Source organism: Rhinolophus sinicus, chromosome 17, assembly GCF_057876585.1.
Source record: "Rhinolophus sinicus isolate RSI-liver-muscle chromosome 17, RSI-T2T, whole genome shotgun sequence".
In the NCBI taxonomy this organism is placed as follows: Eukaryota; Metazoa; Chordata; class Mammalia; order Chiroptera; family Rhinolophidae; genus Rhinolophus; species Rhinolophus sinicus.
The window spans coordinates 114,229,069-114,251,755 of NC_142517.1; the positions used below are offsets into that span (position 1 = coordinate 114,229,069).

At 38.7% G+C, this 22,687-nt stretch overlaps 1 pseudogene; it reads left to right on the forward strand.

Moving 5' to 3' along the window:
* Positions 1-4,527: 4,527 nt before the first annotated feature.
* LOC109460513 (succinate--CoA ligase [ADP-forming] subunit beta, mitochondrial pseudogene) lies at positions 4,528-7,881 on the forward strand (annotated as a pseudogene).
* Positions 7,882-22,687: the final 14,806 nt, after the last annotated feature.

The window sequence follows — 22,687 nt, forward strand, 5'->3', positions numbered from 1 at the left end:
TGAAATAAGGGCAAAGTCTTAAGAATATTTGTGTGTCTTGGGATGCTATTTGTTCCCTACCGAAGAAACAAACCAGATGTACATTAACAGGTGATTAGTCAAGGGAATAAGGGCACATCATTTTGATGGCACATTTTGCAACCTACATTGTATGGCTACTACTAGCTATTTGATAAGATGGAAAAATGCTTATGCAATATTTTAAGAAAAAAGCTGAATGGAATAGTATGTGAAGAATTAACATTATTATAAGGTAAAATGAAATGTTAAAATTTTTGAGAGGTAGACAAAATAGGATTTATTAAAGATACACAGTACTAGTGACTTGGCATTGGGATTGTGGGTAATGTCCTACTTTCAGATTTTCTGATTTTCTAAATCACTACACAGAGGCAAAAATTCCATGTACTGGGGAAGGACATGGGCTGTTGGTCCTCCTCTCCTGAGCCTCCTCTGGTCCCACATACACCTCCCTTGGCTGACCCTCTGCTTGCCTGACCCTGAATCTTGAGGCCTAGACAGTGGTCTTGGAGTCTCCCTGGTCCTGAGCCCCATATGCCCAGCTGAGGACATGGCCTGGCATCCTTACCTAGGTGCTGGTTCTGACTTGCACATCTGGCTCCGACCCATAGCTGCACTGATTCCAGACCCTGGTCATCTATGTCCAGAGATTTCCTGGGATCTGGCCAACTTTTGAAAACTACCATGCTCCAAGTCTTCACTCCATAATCCTGCCAAATTCCAGTCAACCTGATTCCACAGCTCTGTCCTGCATTTGTGGGGATGGATGCAGCAGGAGTGCACTGCTGGAGAGAAGACATTAAGAGGAACCTGCTGATTTAAGGAGAAAACAAATGAGTTCAGATGAAAAATGTTGAGTTTGGCATGGTTTTGAAAAGAAAAAAAAGTTCTATCATCAGATTTTGATGATGAAAATAGAATGCAACCATACAGAGTAATGTAGAAAGCATGGACTTGCCAGCTATGTGACCTCAGGAGAATTACTGAACTCCTGTAAGACCCCGTTTCCTCACTTTTAAATAGTGGTAATCATTTCTAATGTGTAGTTTCTGTAATGAATAGAAAATAGTAGTGATGAGACACAAGCCAGTGGTCTTCTGGATGAACTAGTGGTTGTCCCTTAGGTAGGTTCCTAGGACCTCAATGACTCCTGTGCCAATACCTAAGTCCTGGAGGTCACGGGAACCTGGGAACAGGACATTTCTGTAACTCCACTGCCAGGCTCAGAGTCTTTCAAATCAGTTAGATGATCCCTGCTTCCTCCTGGTTTACCTGTCTCATTCTAAAAGTGTTCCCACTTGGACAATAAAGAATATGGTCACCCTGCCTCTAATTATGTGAGACAGCAGAGATCAGGGTCCCCTTCTGAAGCACAGCTGATGAATCCAGCCACACCTGCAACAAGCAACCATCGCTCTGGATTGGAGAGAGTGTGTGTGTATCCTGGGAGCCTGCCTCCATGCTTCCACTCTGATAGCACGCTGTGTGTCTCACCTTGCCCTTTGAATAATTGGTACCATGAGCAGGATTGAGGCTACCTTGGAAGGGGAGAACCATTCTGGGTGTTGCGGTTGAGTGGGGATTGTGGGAGGCATGATCTTCAGTGGTTATATTCACAGTCAGCTGTTGTTTTATCAGCAGGTCTGCCATGAAAGGAAATATGGGCTTAGCAGGCTGCTTACAGCCCTGGTGACCTATGCAGCATGGGGCCTCCCTGGTGGTCCTGTGAGACTGGAGCATGTCCTGTCAATGGAGGGAGAGTCACAGGGGGCTCAAGTCTCCATTCCAGATAGGAGGACAGAATCTATCTTTCTAGACACCTTGATAAGGTTCCTTAGGCAGGACCATTTATAGTTGTTAGAAAATGAGCTGGAAGAAATTGAGAGGCTGCTCAATCCTAAGTCATAGAAAAGATGTAGGGAAGGTGTTGGACTCACAAAACCAGAGACCTGTGGAGGGTGCAGAGAAAGGACCAATTTGGGAGCTAGTGAAGCTGCCACAGGTAGAGTGGCTGTGGGAATAAAGGTCAGTGGAAGACTGGCATAAAGGGCCTTGTGGAGGACATTTCTGTAGAGAGCTTGTGCTTTGGCCCCTGCTTTGCCCCTCACATAAGGACCAAAGGGACAGAGCCAAAGAGCATATGGACGCATCAGGGAAATGCTAAAATGGACTCTGTGTGAGAATTGCACAGCCCTTGGCAAACTCTGTGGGGGTGCCAGGGCATCCCTACATCCCGACCTGAGTACTTTTGAACGCAAGAAATGGGGGCTGTGTCCCCATTATATTTGTCCACACCGGGGACTTTGCAATCCATACGCTGTGGTGCGCGTGTGCTGAAAGTAGGGGGAGCTCTGTGGTTACCCCTGAAAGGGGCACCTGAACATTTCTGTGCTGCCAGGTCTTGTTGGAAACCTGAAAGAGGACCTATAATTAATGAGATGCTGCCAATGAGGGATCAGCCACCACTGACTGAGTTTGGTTCAGGAGATTTCCCAGTGAGGCGGGCACTACAGTTGAAAATCTTAACTTCTCCTGCATTGTGGGTGATGCTCACCCTTCCCTGTTGGAGACTGGGTGCCCCTCTTGGGGCACAGCTCACAGTGGTGTGTTGAGGAATGATGCCCCCTGCCAGGCTCATGTGGAGAGTCTATGCCTCTGCATGCATCCTATGTCACCTGGTTTATCCTCACCCTTGCCTGACATATGTGCTAAGCCTGGTGGGTGCACAGATAGAGCTCAGTTATGGTTCTAGGTTTATGGAGCGGTGAGCCATCGGAAAAGGAGAAAATCGATGGGAGTAAATATGGAGATAAATGTCCTCTTCTTCTCCTCACAAGAAGTACCATCCTCATCATGCTCTTACCTAAAAGAAGGTGATTTCCAGCTTAGGCCAGAGCGTGTGAGGGCCGGACTTGCCCCAGGGTCATGCTTCCTCTGACATGGCAGGGGGTCTCAAATGCACTGTGTCTGCTCAGGAACATGGCATCGCTAAGCCAATTAGAAGGTTGTGGTTTGACAACCCACCTCCCTCAGATCTGGGCCTCCTCCTGAGTTCCAGGCAGCTGAGCCATAACTGGAAGCACCCCTCCTTTCTGCACCCAATCTATCTGACCATGTCCCATCGTCCCCGTGCAAACATCAGCCTGCCGTGTCCACATCTCAGCCAGTGCTGCCGGTGGGCGTCCTCCGCATCCAGCACCGCCCGCTCCTACGGACACTTCTACCCTCATCCTCTCTATACATGGTTTCCAGAATGATCTTTACAAAACCTAAATCTGACCATGTTGCCACCCAGTTGAAGACCTTGGCAGGGCTCTCGTCTGGCTTGAGGGCGCAGCTACCAGTCTTCAGGGTGGGGCCCAGGCACCCACTCTGCACCCTAGCATCTGGCCCAGTGTTGGAGTCTGCACGGGGAGGCCCTGCAGATGTTTGCTGTGTGCACCACTGGGTGAGTTGGGTGGTTCTCTGTCGTGTCTGCAGGCACCCATAAATATACATCTATTCATACAAACACTCACTCCCTTTATGTTACTTCCATGCCAGCGTCTCTCCCAGTTAGCTTAATTGAGATGGCACCTTTGTGGCTGCTGACAGGTCTCAATTCTGCAGGGCTGGTTCCTGTGGGGCCATAGGGAGCCCCTGCTCTGAAGATGGTGGGAAAGCTTCCTAACAGGCTCTGGAAGAAAACATAGCACATCCTGGGGCTGCTTTGAAATTGCCCATGTGCCTGCTGAGCTGGCATCATGAAGACAGTGTCTCTTTAAGCTGAGCCGACAGGCAGCCAGGGCCAGTCCTCAAGGCTCATGTGCTCAGGCCCTCCTGGCCCTCCTCTGTGCTAAGTGCTTCCGGTATAGACACTTCCCCACCTCATCCTCAGGCCTGATGCTATGAATGCCTCATCTCTCTAACCTACAAATCCATCCTTCTTATATATCCAGCTAGGGCTTCATATCCTCTTGGAAGCCCCTCTCCTTCCTCTGAGATCCCATAGTTCATCTGATCTGTGTGTTTTGTTTTGTTTTAGCACCAGCCTTGGCTTTGATCTTCCCTACCTCCCTGTGTTTCCTCCTCCCTCCTCCATTTTGGCAAACTGAGCACTTACTCTGTGTTAGACACTGAAAACACAGATGTGAAGAAGGGCCCCTATGAAGCTATAGGGCGCTCCCTTCTCTGCAGACATGGGGGGGTGGTGAGGCGCCACACTTGCTTACAGTCTGTGGGAAGAAAGCACAGCGAAGTCCTGGGGTCACTTTGGGGTGGCCTATGTGCCCATTGTGTTGGAATCTGAAAATACAGATGTGAAGAAGGTATACCCACACTCCCACCCCTGCTAACTGAGAGCTATGGGAACACACAGGTGGGGTCCTCACCTGGGCCTACAACACGAGAATCCCTGGGTAGGCTTTGTGGAGGAGGAGAGGTTTGAGTGTCACACCTTGAAGGAAGAAGGGCACTGAGTAATCAAGAAAGGGAGTATATAGAAGAGCTTTGCTGTCAGTGGGCAAGATGAGCTCTGAAGTGCCACCTGCTCAGTGGGGTGGGGCCACGCTGACTGCTGCAGCTGAGGGAAAAGTTTCTGGTAGCACCGATGTCCGAACTCAGTGCTGTCACTGAAATGCCCTGATGAGCATCCATGTGTCACACACAGACGTTTCTCGGGGCACCATGCACATCACAGGTGTGCAGTGAAAAGTGCTGGAGGGACAGGAAGTCATGTTCTGGCAGTAGGGCTGATCCACACTTCCCTGAGGATGAACCATGTAGTTATGTGGCAACTTTTATGTTGCTTAAAATAATTTGTTTATTAAACCAGTCATATTTCACATTATAGGAAGTCTGAAAATACAGACGATAAGAGAAAATAAAAGAGGCCTAGCATATACAACTCCAAAATTGCTGATTTAGAAAGTATGTATGAATTTGTGGTGAAAAAATATCAATTGATTGTTGCTTTAATTAGCATTCCCTTGACTATTAGGGAGTTTAAGTTTTTTGTTCTTTTCCATTGCACATTTAAATTTGCTCTTTTATAAACTAAGAACTTGCTTCTTGTCTTTTTTTATTGATTTGTAAAAACTATACTCATTGAAAGATAGTAACAAATGAGAAACAAAAACTCATAGACACAGACAATAGTTTAGTGGTTACCAGAGGGTAAGGGGGAAAGGGGGTGGGAAATGAGGGTAAAGGGGGATCAAATATATGGTGATGGAAGGAGAACTGACTCTGGGTGGTGAACACACAATGGGATTTATAGAGGATGTAATACAGAATTGTACACCTGAAATCTATGTAATTTTACTAACAATTGTTACCCTAATAAACTTTAATTATAAAAAAATAGAAAGATGGTAACAATCTGATGAATATAGCCAATATTTCCCTAAATGATGTTTGTCTTTTTTTAAAAATAATTTGGTGTTTTCACTACTCAGAAATGTTTACTATCAATAAAGTTGAATCTATCATTTTCTTCTTTATGGTTTTGTCTTTTTTATCATGTTTAAAAATGTATCCCTCACTCCAATATTATATACATAGTTATCTATATGTGTGTATCAAGTAGTTCTATAGTTTCCCTTTTACATCTAATTATTTAGTTCCTCTGTAATTTGTTCAATGTGCGGCACAAGGGTGAGAGCTAACCTAATTTATCTTCTCAGATGATCAGTACCTAATTTATTTGAATGTCAACATTCTCATGAATTAATTAGTCTTATATATACTTGAGTTATTTTCATAATTTCTATTCTGTTCTAATGAGTTGATGATTTCCCCTCCATCAACACCAAAATGCTTTAATTATTTCAGTTTCTAGCTATGTTTGTTATCTGGCAGGACTTGTTCCCTCTGAATATTCTACTTTTTGTTATTTTCCCCATTCTTTGTTGATAGATAAAATTTAGAATTATTTTGTTGAGTTCTAAAACTCCTTATTGCTAGTTGCCTATCTAATTTCTATTATTTTCTCCTATGTAACTATTCTTACCAATGAGATATGAGTAATATTTTTCCTGCTGGTGGAGGTCCCAGACAAAAAAACCTTTTTTTTCCTGATTAAAAGGGACTCCCTCATCTGATATGCATCATTTCCCCTTTTATCCTGCCTGGACTGTGGCTGAGGTGTCTGGAGCTGCAATAGCTACATTGTGCCAATTGTACAGTTGACATAACAGAAACGATAGAAAACAACAAGAAGATAAAGAAGCACGGGGCTCCTTTTGCCATCATGCAGCTGCCCTGAAGATTTCTACTTAGCTTTCTTTTCTTTCTGTCTGAGACCTAGGTGACCTGCGTCCTGGTTGTGCTTCTGACTCCAATTGACCTTGTGAACTTTGACAACCAACCAGAACTTTCTGAAGCTCAGCGCAGCTCATAAAATGATGTTCTGGGTTGTTTAATGACCATGGACTCCAAGTACAGCAGCAACAACAAAGGCATCTCTCTCTACACAAATATACGAGGACGTAATTGTTGCAAGAAGCTGGAGTTGCCATTCCCAAAGGACATGTGGCTAAGTCACTAGATGAAGCTTACACAATTGCCAAAAAATTAGATTTAAAAGATGTGATAAAGGCACAGATTTTAGCTGGTGGTAAAGGAAAGGAGACTTTGAAAGGAGGAATGAAGATAGTTTTCTCTCCAGAAGAAGCAAAAGCTGTTTTCCTCACAAATGATTGGGAAAGACTTGTTTACCAAGAAAACAGCAGAAAAGGGCAGAATTTGCAATCAATTGGTTTGTGAATGAAGACATCCCAGGAGAGAATACTACTTTGCAACAACAATGGAGATCTCATTTCAAGGTCCTGTGTTAACAGGAAGTTCTCAAGGTGGTGCCAACACTGAAGCTGTTACTGAGGAGACTCCTGAGGCCTCAGTTGAAGAATCTATTGATACTGCAGAATGCATGGAAAAGGAACATGCTGTCTGGCTTGCACAGAAGATGGGTTTTCCATCTAATGTGGAAAAGCTTTACCACCTTTTTCTGAAACATGATGCAACCATGGTAGAAATAAATCCAATGATAGGGGATTCAGATGGAGCTGTGCTGTGTATGGATGCAAAAATCAGTTTTGATTCTAATTCAGCTTATTTGTATCACCAGAAGAAAATCTTTGACCTGCAGGACTGGACCCAGGAAGATGAGCAGGATGGATGCAGCTAAGACAGAACTCAACTACACTGGCCTCGATGGGAGTACAGGCTGCCTAGTGAATGGTGCTGTTCAGCTATGGCCACAGTGGGTATAAACAGAACTTCTCGGAGAGACTCCGGCCAGCTTTGTTGATATTGGTGGTGGTGTCACAGGCCATCCATTAACAGCAGCATTTAAGCAAGGGGTGTCCAAACTTTTTTCAACATTTTTTACCAAGGGCCATATGTGGTAAAATACACAAACAACCGGGCCACTCACTCAAGGTGAAGTACATATTGCCTCACCTGGTTTATTTAAATAAACTAAATATATTTTTCGAATTTGCTGTGGGCCAATTAACAATGGAATCTGGACTGCAGTTGGCCCGCAGGCTGCAGTTTTGACACCTCTGATTTAAGCTTATCACTTCAGATAAAAAGTACTGGGCATTCTGGTCAATGATTTTGGAGGAATCATGGAGTGTGACATTAATGCATAGGGTATAGTCAAGGCAGTAAGCAAAGAATTTGGAAATTAAAATACATGCTATGGTACAGTTATGAGTTGATGATGCTAAGGTACTGATAATGGACAGTGGACTTAAACAGTTTGCTTGTGATGAGTTGGATGAAGCTGCTAAAATGGTTGTAAAACTCGCTAAAATGGTGACCTCAGCCAAGCAAGCCCCGGTGGATGTGAAATTTCAGTTGCCAATTCTGATCTGAGAATCCAGAGGATGGCTGAAGACATTAAATGTGCTGTAATCATTAAAAAATACTGTATTCTGTATTATCATTATTCCTTTTCTCTTTGGTGTGCGCAGATTGTAATTACCATCCAGGCATAAAAACTTCTAAAAGCATTTGGTCTGCATTTAATTTTAATGTTGAGAGTAGGCTGTTTGTGCTAATATAGTTATCTAGTTTCTTTTGTTGCAGCCTTATTTTTCACTTCTACAGAATGTCACTTGCAACATGATAGTTTATTATTGTTGGGTACAGCACTCTTCATTGATATGTCCTATGAATAAACAAATGTGAAGATAAAGCTTTATTCTTTTTAGTATTAAAAATATAGCTAGGGTCGGCCTGGTGGCAGAGTACAGAAAGGTGGGCCTGGGGCTGGGAGTCAGTTGGGTGCAGAACATTGGAACACCGCCAGTGTCTGTCTATCTTGTAGCTATGTCCTCCAGCAGCATCCTGTCCACCTTCCCATCTTTCATCTCCTAGTTACATTCCAGAAGAGTGAAACTGTCCTGATTTCTACTTCTGGGAACCCAGAAAATTTGCTGACCATCCCTGGCCCAGAATAAACCATATGTGTGGACATGGGACATGACACAGTGGGGTCTATTCTGAGACAGAGCTGGCCAACCATTCCAAGGTCAAGACTGCTTTACTACAGGTCACAGAGTGTACAAGAAGGGAGTACATCACTTTTTTAGTAGTTTCTAGGTCAGAAAGGACACTGCAGGGCTGGGGCAAGGACACAGAGCTGAGGTGAGTGCCCCCTCCCCGCCACCCCCCCCCCCCACTCAGTCCCTGCCTCTTGCTGCCATTTCTCTACAGGTGTGATGGAAAAATATGATGAATGTTTAAATGAAAAAAATTTGTTACAATAAGAGACACACTGCCATTAATCCCCCTCAAAATACTCTCCCTCATTTCAAACACACTTATCCCATCGTTCTTGCTACTTTCTGAAGCAGTTCTGGAAGTCCTCTTTCGTGAGTGTCTTTACTTCATCCTCCCATCATGACAATGCTCTGTGTCACACAATGCTTCTGGCACGGAAATTTCTGTCAAATAAAGACATCAAGGTGTGGCCTCATCCACCTCATTCATGGGATCTGGTACCATGCAACTTCTGGCTCTTCACCAAAGTCAAAATGATTCAAGATATTGAAGCAGCCACTATGGCACAACTAAAGACACTCATGAAAGAGGACTTCCAGAACTGCTTCCGAAAGTGGCAAGAACATGGGATACGTGTGTTTGAAGCAAGGGAAGTATTTATTTAGAGGGATTAATGGCAATGTGTCTTTTACTGTAATGATTTTTTTAAAACATTCACCGTATAGTTTGATCACACCTCATACCTCTCTGCAGGTCCCTGGAAAGCAGCTGACCCACTGGATTATAACTGTGCTGAGTGGGAAGGAGTTGCAGGAGCTCTGGTCACTGGTGGCAGCACTGGCGAGAGGCAGACCTGAAGGGTTATAGTCCTCTTTCCTGCCTGCTAGCCATAAAGACATCACATCTGTGCGGGTGCCCCTGAGAAGGTCAGGGGACTTGAAGTGTGCTGGGTATTCTCAATGCACCTCTCCTCGCTGGGCTCCCAAATCCTCCCTCAGCTGCACGCCTTCCGCACAGACCATCACAGTTTCCTGCACAGCACTGTCATCTCTCCTGTCCAGCTTGGCACCAGGACCCTTACTGGGTTGAGAGGGGAAGACTGGAAGACTGCGGTGATGCCTTCCCTCTAACTACTCCAAACCTCCCCATGATGGAGGTCTTTAACTCGAGGACTATGTGCATGGGTGATGCCCGATGAAGATGAAGCCAGCGGCTGGGACATGGGAATTATTAGGCTGGAAACCAAAGCTGCATTAGTGACTTGCAAAATTTTTAAGCACACCCTTAGAAATATGTTTTCATTGTGACCCAGTTATGACCCAGTGCCTGAATATTTGATACACACACACACACACACACACACACACACACACACTCATTCACAGGTTATACAGAAACATGCATGTGTATGTATGTATTCTATTCTCTCATAAAAATCCCACCTGTTATCTACTAAACCACTAAACCACCTTTTAGACTGGATCTGGACATGATTTTGATCTTTAGCTCATGTCAGTGGAAGAAACATAAGTATTGCCAGAGGCAACTAGACTGGGACTCCCCAGCATATTGTGTTTTGTCTTTTAATTGAAATGTTTGAGATAAATCTATATTCACATGCATCTATAAGATATAATACATAGAGATCCCCCTGTACACTTTGCCCCATCTTTCCAATAGTAACATTTTGCAAAACTATAGAAAAATATCAAACCAGAACACCAACACTGATACAATCCTCCTGTCTTATTCAGATTTCCCCAGTTTTACTTCTACTAATTTATGTGCATGCGTGTGTATTAAGCTCTGCAAAATGTTATCACCTGTAGGGGTTTGTATATCCATGACCACAATGAAGAAACAAAATATTCTAACACTGCAAGAATCAACTGTGTTATCTCTTTATAAACACACACACACCCCTTCCCTGCCCCACTTCCTTTAACTACCAGTCTGTCCTCAATTTCTAAAATTTCTCATGTGTTTATTTCCATCTATATATCCTCTTAATATCTGTTTCTATATTTTGCTCATGTTTCAATTGGATTTTTTGTTGTCATTTTTTTTTACAGTTCAATTTTGAGAGTTTGTTATATATTCTAGGTGGTAATCCTTTGTTGAATATCTGGTTTGCAAATTATTTCTCCCATTCTGTTTAGTCTTTTCATCCTTTTAATAGGGCTTAATAGAGCAGAAGTGTTTATTTTTAATTTTAATAATGTACAATTTATTTTTTTCCCTTTTATGAATAGTACTCTTGATATGAAGTCTAAGAATTCTTTGTCTATCCATAAATCCCAAAGATTTTCCCTTATTTTTTTTTCTCAAAAGATTTATAGTTTCACATTTTCCATTTAAGTATTTGGTCTGTCTTGAGTAATATTTAGTAAAAGGTGGGAGATTTAGGTTGAAGATAACTTTTTTCATTCTTATTTTTTCTCCTTCTTTTTTTTTGGTCCTTTTTATTTATTTATTTATTTTGTTGTTTTTACCTATGGATATTCAATTTATCCAGCATTATTTATTGAAAAGGCTATCATTTTTCCATTAAATTGGTTTTGAACCTTTGCCAAAAATCGGTTGAGGATTTTGTGTATGTCTACTTTTGGGTCTTTTAATGTGTTTCATTGATCTATGTGTCTTCCCTTCTGCCAAAACCACACTGTCTTGATTTCTATAGCTATATATTAAAACTTAATATCTGGTAGAGAGATTCCTCCCATTTTATTTATTTTCAAGACTGTTTAAGTTATTTTAGGGACTGTCCATATAAATTTTAGAATAAGAAAGACTACACGTATGCCTACAAAAATTCTTGATGCAAGTTTGATAGAAATTTCCATTAAACTACATATTAATTTGTGCAGAATTGATACATTCACTATGTTGCATCTTCCCATGAGCACTGTATGTCTCCTTATTTATTTGTCTTTGATTTCTTTCTTCAGAGTTGAATAATGTTCGGCATACAGATGCTATACCAGTATTTTACTTCCTTTGGAGTGATTCTAATACTGTGTTTTTAATTTTGATTTGTGTATCTCATTGTTACTGTATAGGAATGTGACTGATTTTTTTTATTAGATTCAGGTGTGCAAAAAAAACATAATTCGACATTTACACACCTCACAAAGTGATAACCCAAACAAGTCTACTATCCATCTGACACTGTACATAGCTATTACAATAACATTGACTATATTTCCTATGCTGTACTTTACATGCCATGACATTTCATTTTTTTGCACGTGTCTGTCCATGTTTTTCCAGCACCATTTATTAAATAGATTGTCCTTACCCCAACGTAAATTCTTGCTTCCATTGTCGTAGATTAAATGAGCATACAGGCATGGATTTATTTCTGAGCTCTCTATTCTGTTCCATTGATCTATGTGTCTGGTTTGATGCCAATACCATGCTGTTTGATTACTATAGCCTTATAGTATAATTTGCTATCAGGTAGCATGATACCTCTATCTTTGTTCTTCATTCTCAGGATGTCCATGGCTATTCGGGGTCTTTTATGGTTCCATATAAATTTTAGGATTAATTGTTCTAGTTTTGTGAAAAATGCATTGGTATTTGGATAGGGATTGCACTGAATTTGTAGATTGCTTTGGGGAGTATGAACATTTTAACTATATAAATTCTTCCTATCCATGAGCATGGTATATGTTTCCATTTATTTGTATCTTCTTGAATTTCTGTTTTCAATGTCTTATAATTTTCTGAGTCTTTCACAGGTCTTTCACTACTTTAGTTAAATTTATCCCTAAGTGTTTTTTGATGCAATTGTAAATGGGATTTCTTCTTAATTTATTTATCTGATAGTGCATTAATGGTGTATAAAAATGCAACTGACTTCTGAATATTAATTTTGTGTCCTGCTATTTTACTAAATACATTTATCAGTTTTAATAATTTTTTGGTGGAAACTTAGGTTCTCTATATATAGCATCATGACATTTGCAAATAATGAAAATTTTACTTCTTCCTTTCCCGTTTGGATGCCTTTTATTTGTCTGATTGCTGTGGCTACGACTTCCAATAGTATGTTGAATAAAAGTGGTGAATGTGGGCATTCTGTCTTTTTCCTGATCTTAAGGGGAATGCTTTTAGCTTTTCCCCATTGAGTATGATATTAGCTGTGGGTTTGTCATATATGACCTTTGTTATGTTGAGGTATGTTCCCTCTATTCCCACTTTGAAAGTTTTTATCATAAAGGGATACTGGATTTGTCAAATGCTTTTTCTACATCTGTTGATATGACCACATTATTTTTCATTTTGTTTATGTTGTGTATCATGTTAATTGATTTGCAGATTTTGGGCCCACCTTGCATACCAGGAATGAATCCCACTTGATCCTGCCTGGTGTAGGATCTTTTTTAATATATTGCTGAATTCAGTTTGCTAATATTTTGTTGAGGATTTTTGCTTCTATGTTCATTAGGGATATCGGCCTATAGTTTTGGGGTTTTTTTTATAATGTCTTTGCCTGGTTTCAAAATCAGGGTAATGGTGAACTTGTAAAATGATCTTGGAGCATTCCCTTGTCTTGGATTTTTTCAAATAGTTTGAAGAGAATAGGTGTTTATTCTTTTTTGAATGTTTGGTGAAATTCACCTGTGAAGCCACCTTGTCCAGGACTTTTGTCTTGGGGAGCTTGTTGATTACTGATTCAATTATCAGAAAGCAGCACTGACTAGTTATTAAAAGCATCATTGGTTTTCCATTGTCAGGATGGGTCATTTGCAGTATGTTTTCCCATTGTTGGTCCCACGTCACCAGACAAGCTTGTTTCTGGTATGTCACCACCCACGTAGAAGGACAAGTGGTTTTCTTAGGAGACATAGGCCATATTTGAGCAACAACAGTGTTAGAACAGAAGACGTCTTTACCATCATGTTTCTTTAAAGACAAATATCATCTGTAGTTTTTTGAAGTTTCTCATATGATGTATTATAGGTTTTAGTGATCATCTCAAAATATTGAACAACCATTATCAGAGTGGTGTCTTTATAATATTGAGCTATAAAAATAAATAAACATTTATAACAGCAAAATTTTCTATAATAAAAAATAAAATTCTAAACTCACTTTGAAGAATGTGTCTAAACCAGGAGACAATACCTAAGGGCAGTCAGCTGAAGATATTAAAGAAGCATGAGATGTCAGTGGGCACTTTATTTAATTATTTAGTTCGTGCCCAGATTTTATCTAGTTCTATTTCTGTTTTACCAGAGGTGCTTTATCCAAGTACACCAAGATGTATTAACAACAACCCCACCTTGCTTAATTAAGATATGGTCAAGAGCAATCCTATTTTCTAATATAACTCATGTAAGGGAATTTAAAGATTTTTCCTGTTTGGCTATTGCAATAACTACCAAAGGAAAATGTATTCTTCCAAATCTGGTCCCTTTATTAGGGCTGACATTGTCAGGCATTAAACATCATTGACTATGTATGTAACACGTTGTATATTTTGACCTGTGAAGTAGGTTTACATATGATGTCTAATATTAAATATTCTTCCCAGACAGAAATTAAGGGGAAAAGGAAACAATAATTATTATAGTGAGGTCTTGGACTCAGATTTTTTTGTGAGATAGGAATGAACTAAAGTAAGGAAAGATAGGAAAAAACAAAGGTGTAGATTATACAGCTCTGATCCAAAATCTTGGGGTAGTTATCCACAACAGATGTTGTCTGCTTTATTCCTTACTAATTTTAAAATTCCAAATTTTCTGTTTGTTGAATAGTCCAGTTAGGTAGAAGAGCTTTCTTTAAATTAGCAAACATGATTTCAAGAGTCAATACCTTTAAATTCAGTCATGCAAGGATTAGTTATGAAAATCTGAATTTTGAAGGGACAAAGGAGAAAGGAAAAGATAAATGTTTTAATTTTGTGCACAAAGGTATAATTTACCAAATTGCTATAGGTCATAAGTGGCTCAGGAGAAAAATTGTTCTTGTACCTGAAAAAGCAAGGATCAAAACCCAGTAATATTTTATATAAAAAGTTATAAAAATTAAAATCATCCTTATTAGTTTATTTAGTCCCATGTTATTAATTCTTGATCGTGATCTTTTTATTAGCAGTTTTTTTAATCCAATTTTTCCTTTGAGTTCTGTAAATCTTTATCCAGTTCAGTGTTATGTATAGAATTATAATCTCTTCAAAGATGAACACTTATTTTTTTGTTCTTATTTCATTTTTAAGAGATTTTTATTAAAAATATAACTAACAGACAATATTATATTAGTTTCAGGGGTGCACCGTATTTGTTCAACATTCATATACCTAAAGAAGTGGATACCATGATAAGTGCAGCAACCATTTATACCACACCACGCTATCACAATATTATTGACTATATTCCCTATGCTGTATATTACATCCCATGACTTATTTGTTTTATGCCTGGAAATTTGGACATCTTATTACCCTTCCCCTTTCCCCCCTTTTATTTTATTTTAATTTTAAGTTTCTATTAGTTTCAGGTGTACAAAACCATGTAATAGTTATACATTTACACCCCTCACAAAGTGATAAACCCCCTCCCCAATCTACTACCCATCTGACATCATATATAGCTGTTACAATTCTATTGACTCTATTCCCTATGCTGTGCTCCATATCCCGTGACTATATATATATATATATATATATATATATATATATATATATATGTATATATATATATGACACTCAATATTGTTCAGCTTCAGCATCACGTGTACAGCACAGTGGTCAGGCATCTACATCAACTGTGAAGTGGTCTCCCTAATAAGACAAGTGCCCATCTGACACCCTACACAATCTTCACAATGTCATTAAATATACACATCCCTATGTTTATTGCAGCACTACTCACAGTAGCCAAGACATGGAAACAACTGAAATGCCCATCGATAGGTGACTGGATTAAGAAACTGTGGTACATTTATACAATGGAGTATTAAAGAAGAATGAAATAAAGAAGAATGAAATCTTACCATTTGCAATGATATGGATGGACCTAGAGAACATTATGCTAAGTGAAATAAGTCAGACAGAGGAAGACAAATACCGTATGATCTCACTTACGTGTGGTGATCTCACTTACAGAATAAACAAGGAAACTAAACAGAAATAGTCTGAGATATAGAGAAAAAACTGATGATTGCTAGATGGGAGGGGAGGTGGAGATGAGGGAGAAGATGGGGGGATTAGAAAGCACAGATTTGTAGCCACAATATTGACACGGGGATATGAAACACAGTTTGGGGAATATAATCAATAACTTCCACCCTTTGAAATTTATCAATTACAGTTGACATTCAATATTATTTTATATTAATTTCAAGTGTACAGCATAGTGGTTAGACATTTGTATAATTTAAGAAGTATAACCCCTGACTAGTCTAGTACCCATCTAGTACTATATATAGTTATTACGATATCATTGACTATATTCCCTATGATTTACTTTACGTCCAATTAACTATTTTGTAATTACCAATTTGTACTTTTTAATCCCTTCACTTTTTTCACTGTGCCTCCAACCACCCCCCATCTATCACCCCAACAAATCTAGTATCCCTCTGACACCATACGTAATTATTACAATATTATTAACTATATTCCTTATGCTATACCCTGCATCCCCATAACTGTTTTGTAACAACCAATTTGTTCTTCTTAATCCCTTCCCCTAGTTTCACTCACACATCCAACACCCCTCCTACCTGGCAACCATCCAAATTTCTTTCTGTATCTATGAGTTTGTTTCTGTTTTGTTTAATTTTGTTCTTATTCCACAATAAGTGAAATCACACTGCATCTGTCTTTCTCTGCCTGATATACTCCGCTCAACACCACACCCATTGATGCTGCCACAGATGGTGAGAGCCCATTCCCTTCCCTGGCCAAGCAGTATTTCATTGCATGTATGTACCACCTCCTCTTTATTCATTCTTCCATCGACAGATACCCAGGCTGTCTCCACATTTTGGCCATTGGAAACAGTGCTGCAATGACCATATGGATGCACATGTGCCCTTGAAATAACGTTTTGGGTTTCTTCAGATAAATACCCTGAAGTGGGATTACCGAGTCCTTCATTATCTCTTCTTATAGCCTTTGTTTTAAAGTTTATTTTGTCTGGTGTAAGTATTGTTACTCCAGCTTTTTTGTTTGTTTGTTTCATTTCTGTTTTCATGAAATATCTTTTTCTATCCCTTTATTTTCTGTCTGTGTGTGTCTTTCAATCTGAAGTGATTCTCTTGTATGCAGCATATGTAAGGGTTTTGTTTTCTTATCCATTCAGCCCCCCTATGTTTTTTGATTGGAGCATTTAATGCATTTATATTGAAAGTGTTGATAGATATGTAGCTATTACCATTTTATTATTCATAATTTTGATCTTTATTCCATGTGAAAAAGTCCCTCTAACAGTCCTTGTAATACTGGTTTGGTGGCGATGAACCCCTTTTGCTTTTTCTTGTCTGGGAAGCTCTTTATCGGTCCTTCAATTTTAATATATAATCTTGGTCCTTGCTTTTTATCACTTTGAATTTTTCCTTCCAATCCCTTTTGGACCGCAAAATTTCTGTTGAGAAATCAGACAGTCTTATGCAAGCTCCCTTATAAGTTACTAGTTGCCTTTCTCTTGCCGCTTTTGGGATTCTTTTTTTGTCTTTAACCTTTTCCATTTAATTATAACGTGTCTAGGTATGGGCCTCTTTGGGTTCATCATGTTTGGGATTCTCTGCACTTTCTGGGCTTGTATGTCTATTTCCTTTGCCAGGTTAGGGAAGTTTTCCATCATTATTTCTTCAAATAGATTCTCAGTCCCTTGCTCTCTCTCTTCTCCTCCTGGTATCCCCATGATGCGAATGTTGTTATGCTTGATATTGTTCCAGAAGTCTCTTAAACTATCTTCATTTTTTTAAATTTTTTTTTCTTTTTGCTGTTCCTATTGGTTTTTCTTTTTTGCTAGTTTGTCTTCCACATTGCTGATTTGATCCTGTGCTTCAAGTTGTTTGCTGTTTATTCCTTCTAGTTTATTCTTCATTGCAGTTATTATATTCTTCACTTCTGACTGGTTTCTTTTATGGTTTATGTGTCCTTTTTCATACTTGCAATCTCTTTGTTGAAGTTCTCTCTAAGTACCTTGAGCATCCTTATAACCATTGTTTTGAACTCTATCTCTGTTAGGTTGCTTGCCTCTATTTCATTAAGTTATTTTTCTGGAGTTTTCTCCTATTCTTGCATTTGGAACACATTTCTTTGTTTCCTCATTTTGTTTGTCTCTCTTTGTTTCTATGTATTAAATAGGGCTGCTATGTCACCCAGTCTTGGCGCGTGGCCTTATGTAGTAGATGTTTTGTGGGGCCCAGTGGCAAAATCTCCCTGGTCATCTAAGCCAGGTGCTCCAGGAGTGTCCCTTGTGGTTCAGCCGCTGATAAAGCCTCATTCAGTATGCATGTTGGGTGAGGCAGGGTCTCCGGGAGTCACTAGAGTGGGAAGAGTTATGGTCACCAGGTTAATGTAGACTCTGGTTTGATGCCAGTGCTGAGCCTGGAGCTACTCAGCAAAAGTCTCAGAGCACACTGAGGCCAGTCACCACCTGCCTGGGACCTTCCAGACTTCAATTTTTTTCCAAGAGTACAATGAAGTATGGGCTGGCTGATCTCAGAGAGAGTGCCTCCAGAGGTATGTGAGTTGGGTGGGGCAAGGTCCCAGCTGAGTCAATAGGGCAGAGCAGCAGAGCCACCAGACCAATCAGATTCAAATTTGGCCTGTGGGAACAGGCTCAAATAGGAAAGATGGCGCCCACTTGCCAACTGCATGGGAAGAGGGTCCCTCAACCAAGAAAATGCTGACTGTCCTTCAGCCCATCTTCTGAAGCCACAATCCTCAATCTGGCCCCCATATGTCTCTGAGGCCCCCCGAGTCACTGTACCTCAGCTGGAGCCCAAGGTGATTGCCTGGGACTGAGTGAGTCTGTGTATGGGCCATTTAAGAGGACATCTGGGTTTCCTGCAGCCTTCTGTCCCACCTAAATGGTTGGAATCCCCTGATGTTGTGGTGGCTCCTCTTCCCAGCACCAGGCTGAGGTTCTTCATTACTCCTGGGGGAACCTCTGTAGCCAATGTATTCCTTCTGATTCTCAACTGCCACAGGGAAGTCTGAGGCTCATTCTGTATCTCCACCCCTCCTACCAGTCTCAATGTGGCTTCTTCTTCTAGTTTTAGTTATGGGACTTCTGTTTGGCTAGACTTCAGATGGTTCTCCAGGTTAATTGTTCTATAATTTAGTTGTAGTTTTAATGTCTTCATGGAAGGATGCAGGCACAGTGTTTATCTATGCTGCCATATTGGATCTCTCCCAAATTGCTCAAAGAACACTTTTAAAAGCATCAGAGTAAAACAATAATTGCCAGTAAATGATCAAAGACTTAAGAGGCCATGGTTAAAGAGCTGGTGAGTTTACACACATACATACATATAAATGCATGCATATAAATAATATATAATAACTGACTTAGTTATCTATACCAATTTTATTTAGTTTGACCATATAAAATCGTTTCTCAAGATCCCTCCTCCACGAACTTTCTGCAATATACACACATATTCTGCAACATAAACAAACTGTCTGCAACTTAATTATACCTTTCAGTTTTTATACTACCCTTTTCTTTAAACAATCATTTATTTTAGGACAAAATTACTTTCCTTTTTCTTTCTTTATCCAAAAGCCTCATGTCCTTTATATCCTTTATTTTCCAAAAACCATATTCTTTTTTCTTTTCCCTGAACAAAAGAGCATCTCCATGCCTCATAACTTTCACCACCAAAAACATACATTCTATTTTCTATGTACAGTCATTTTATTTTGTCCTTATTATTTTCTATAGTTTTTTAGAAAGAAAATAACTCTTACAAATCAATTTTATCAAGGAAACTTCTATAAAAATTTGTATTTTAAAAAGGCTACTTTTTTCCTTTTATCTCTGTGGGCATTTGTTTTATTAGTTCCTGGGTGTTTACATTTTAAAGACATGATAGGAGTCATAACTTTCAGAGACAAAAAAAGACTGTAAATTTGGGGCACTATATACTTGACAAAGTTTCCATTATAATTTAACACTAAATAGGCCTGATTAGTTTAATTTCCACCTTATATAAAAATAAAGCATAAATCTTTGATGTGTTTCAGGAATCCTTCTCAAAACCTCCGAAGTTCTTAAAAATTTCATTGGTCAAGGAAAAGACTCAATTCAATTTTTGAATCTTGGGAAGCTTGTCAAACATATTAAAAGTTTTCAAACATTTGGTCAAATAAAATTATATATCAGTGTGGAACAATACTTAAATTATTTATATAACAAAAGTGACAAAGACTTTGCAGACAAACACAAAAAGTTAACAGGTTGTAAGCAGAATTTTGCTCTTTTAATATTAAGAAGACTCAGTTTACTTAATCAATTAAAGACCTGTTGATAAAGAGCACAGGAAATAATTTTAATAAAACATAATATCTTTGCTTTCTCTTTATAATTTATTAAAAGCATACCAATAGTAGAGGAAAAGTTCTGTTCTTTTAGCAGAGAAATAACATTAAATTTTAGCTCTGTATAAGCACACCATTGATATTCAAGCTTAATTTTAAAAATTATAATAATTTAACTTTAGTCAGTTTAATTACATAAGGTAAAATTCTGAAATAACTAGGACAAAATCATTTTCATTTTTCTTAGTGAAAACATATGTCTATACTTTATACTTTTTTAAAATTAAGTTTATTGGGGTGATACTTTATTATACTATCTTTAATTGCAAACTTATATTGATTTCTTCCATATTAATTAGCATTTTTAACCCTTAGAATCATTAGTTTTAGTGACAAAAGAAAGCAATTAGCATTCTTTAATACTGGCACATTTATGAATATATTTTATAACCTCTAGAAATACATATTCTTTGACTGGAAATATATTTCATAATTTTTATCTTTTAACTTAGTAAAAGTCTAAGGTTTTAAGTTCCTAAAAGATTTTGGAAAATTACTTTAAGTACATATAACATAAAATAACTACTGCTGAAAAATTTCTCCAAAATTCATACACACACAGACACACACACATGCACACACGCACACACACACACACACACACACACAAACACACACAGAGGGTGACAAAAATATATACACATTTTGAGAAAGGAAAAAACTATTAAAATTGTAATAGTCAATATGTACTGGTAACAAAAGATGGATACAAGTCATGTATATACTTTTTTTTGGCACCCCTGGTATATAGATATAGATGTAGATATACTCATAGATAGATGATTGATAGATAGATAGATAGATAGATAGATAGATAGATAGATAATAAAATGTCACCCCAATAAATTTTTAAAAATAAAAAAAGCTTTTAGTTGTGGGCTTTGTTTACATTTCTGGTTATCTGTGAGATCTTGAAAGTTACTGAAGCTTAGAAAAATCCTAATAGACTTCCAATTTTGCCAAATTTCTGAACATAGAATTATTAAATTTTTTGAAATTTCTTGTCAGGTTTCAGCAAGAGCGAACAGTAAGAAATTTTAAAGTACCTGCTCAGATTCTTTAGAAATTTTTAGGATTCTTTAGAAATCATTTTGTCTTTTAGAAACTTCTGTTTATCAATTAAATAATGCATTTTACAGGGATATAATTAAATGAGTACTTACCCATCAGGAAATGGCCTTCTGTCTCTCCTGATGCATCCCACAACATTCTGGTACCTGGAACAACCATCCTTTTTGAGGGAAAAAATCCTCCCTGAGGGAAAAGAGAAACCCTCCTGATCTCAGATAAAGACCTTTAACCTTTACCAAACAAGAAAGAAGGTCCCTGAACATAAGAGGGCTTCACAGTCAAGGAGACAGCAGTCCATGGAAGTGGTGAGCACAAAGGAGGCTCTGGAGGTACCATAACAAGTTCCAGACGATGCTGCACCATGAAAGACCATATTAGTTTCACATGTACAACATATGATTTATAGTCACCATTATGTTAACCTAAAAATACGAAGGCCTTTCAAAGTGAGAGGCAACAAGCGTTTATTGAGATCAATAAGAATAGCTACTGGGGACTTACTGATTCAGTCAGAAGCCCAATTAATGTACCAATTAGGAGTTAAAGGCAATGGGTATTTATGAGAAAGGGAAGGGGAATAGTTACATCAATAGAAGAAGTCATTTCTATTTCTATTGCTGCAGATACCATAACACAGTGATGTTAGTTCTAAACTATGTCTTTAACTTTCAGTCCAGTTGTCATCAGTCCAGTAGTCATGATAACTGCTTTCTTGTCATCTTTGCAAGGCCCAGTCCGGTTTATTTTGTCTTATTTTTAACGTTCCAAGGTTTGAGGTATAAGACATGCAAGGCAGTTCCTCTGGCATGGCAGCTCTGGCTCCATTTTAAAGTAGATCAGTTTATACATCACATAAACAAAATAAAGGACAAAAATCATATGATTATATCAATTGATGCAGAAAAAGCATTTGACAAGATACAACATCCATTTATGATTAAAACACTTAATAAAATGGGTATAGAAGGAAAATACCTTAACATAATAAAGGCCATATATGACAAGCCCTCTGCTAATCTCATAATTAATGGAGAAAAGCTGAAGCCCTTTGCTCTATGTTCAGGAACACGACAGGGATGTCCCCTATCACCTCTGCTTTTCAACATAGTGTTGGAAGTCCTTGCCAGAGCAATCAGGCAAGAGAAAGAAATAAAAGGCATCCAAATTGGGAATGAAGAAGTTAAATTATCACTCTTTGCAGATGACATGATGCTATATATAGAAAACCCTAAAGACTCCACCAAAAAGCTACTAGAAACAATCAACGAATACAGTAAAGTTGCCGGCTACAAAATCAACGCACAAAAGTCCATTGCCTTCCTATATACTAACAATGAAATCTCAGAAAAAGAAATACAAAAAACAATTCCTTTTGCAATTGCAGCAAAAAGAATAAAATACCTAGGAATAAACTTAACCAAGGATGTGAAAGACCTATATGCTGAAAACTATAAGACATTTTTGAAAGAAATTGAAGAAGACACAAAGAAATGGAAAGACATTCCATGCTCATGGATTGGAAGAATCAACATAGTTAAA